The sequence below is a fragment of the Miniopterus schreibersii genome (assembly GCF_964146895.1).
Source record: "Miniopterus schreibersii genome assembly, chromosome: 2".
Lineage (NCBI taxonomy): Eukaryota > Metazoa > Chordata > Mammalia > Chiroptera > Miniopteridae > Miniopterus > Miniopterus schreibersii.
The window spans coordinates 68,671,124-68,672,883 of NC_138102.1; the positions used below are offsets into that span (position 1 = coordinate 68,671,124).

Sequence of the window (1,760 nt, forward strand, 5' to 3'; positions counted from 1 at the left end):
TTATTATTTTTTTATCTAAAGCACTTGGGAGTGTTTTATTTTTATTGACTTTAACTTATAGAGCCATTTGTTTGTTTTTTTGTTGCTGTTCTTTTATAATGCTCAACCGAAGATACATTTTTATTTTTTATTTTGAGAGAGACAGAGAAACATCGATGTAAGAGAGAAACATCTATTGGTTGTCTCCTGTACATGCCTTGACCAGGGATCAAACTTGCAATGTAGGTATGTGTCCTGATTAGAATTGAACCTACAACCTTTTGATGTATAGGAAGATTGTCCAACCAACTGAGCCACCCAGTCAGGGCAAGCATTTGTTTCTGATTTGTTAGTAATAGTAAGTAACTTGAAATATATATTTACTTTCTGCCTACATTTCAAGTTATTTTCATCTTTACTTTTAACAAATATTATTTTTAAACTGGGACATTTTAATGTTCTTTATAATAGAATAAATAATACTTTTGATGACTGCAGACATGTAACTGTGTGATAGTATTCAAAAGTATTACAGTAAAGAAGTTTTCTTGATTGGTGCATAGTCTTCAATAATGATAAGAAGTTACACATACGAAACTGCTGTCAAACCAATAGGGCTGCATTTATGCATTCATTATTTTCAAGGTTGTTGGTAACCTGGGCATATTTTTCCCAAATAGCCTTGCCTCCTGGTGTCATAAGGCCCAACTTGCTCAAGTTCACTGTGATAACAGTACCTTTGGTAATAACACCCAAAGTTGTACAAAGTGGGGATGAGGGATTCTTCTTTACAACAAGTATCAGCAGGCAGAAGTTGACTTTCAGTCAGGATGTGTTACATAGGCCTTCTTGAAATGTAAACCCATTGGCATAATGAATATTTCATATGTATGTGGTTTTCGAGTAAACCCAGCTCCAACAAAGCTGTCTTTAGTAATCATCCCCTTCCACGCTTTCTTCTTTCCCTTTCCTTTCCAATAACTTTTAATGCCCGTTTCTCCCTGGGCATGAACTTTGGGCAGAGGGACTTCCAGTTTTCCCATTTTCTTTTTTTATTTTTATTTAATCATATTGAAAAAGTACTTCAATTTGGCACTGTCCCTCTCTGTTCAGTAAACATGCAGGGACTGCCCCCCGTGGAGCCTTCTCATCCGTCTTTTGCTTGGTGTTTCTCTTTTCATGCATCTTGACAGGCTCTTTCATTTGTATTTTCCCAGCATGGCGCTGTTTGTGGTTGAGCTTAGCCTTCAGACCTTTTTTGCTTTCTTTGGGCGTTCATGAGCCTCTGTACCTTCCTTCTTTCTCTTTTTCTCATGGTTCATGCAAACAATATCCGTAGTGCTTGTAGTGCAACTGATATAGTTGTTTTGTGACATGGTTATGGCCTCCGAGCTGCTGGGTGTAATTCCCAGGCATGAAAGAGCTCTCAAATTTTCGATTTCAGAGACCCGTGAGCTGATTCCATGTAACTTGTGGCAGCTAATCGATATTTGCTGAATGTCTCTAAGAAAAATACAAATAAAATAATGGTGATCCCCGCCCCCCTTTTTGAATCATAGAGGAGGAAAACATCTGTTAAAATTATTCATTTAAATCTCTTTTGACAAGACCTTTAAACAAAGGTCTATATGTTCCCTGACCATCAGCAAATTGGTTTTCTCTTTATATAAAGGGAAGACAATCTCTCCTTCATAGATTCTCTCATTTGATGTGAAACATGTTATTCCATATATAAGGCGTATGCTGCACCCTTTTCCAAAAGCCCTGATTCCCTCACTGAC

General features: G+C 37.2%; 1 pseudogene across 1 annotated transcript; it reads right to left on the reverse strand.

The window, feature by feature from the left end:
- Positions 1-582: 582 nt before the first annotated feature.
- On the reverse strand, positions 583-1,355 carry LOC308553193 (ribosome biogenesis protein NSA2 homolog pseudogene; annotated as a pseudogene). The gene has a single exon. The product of its transcript is annotated as a ribosome biogenesis protein NSA2 homolog pseudogene (transcript).
- Between the last annotated feature and the right edge of the window lie 405 nt (positions 1,356-1,760).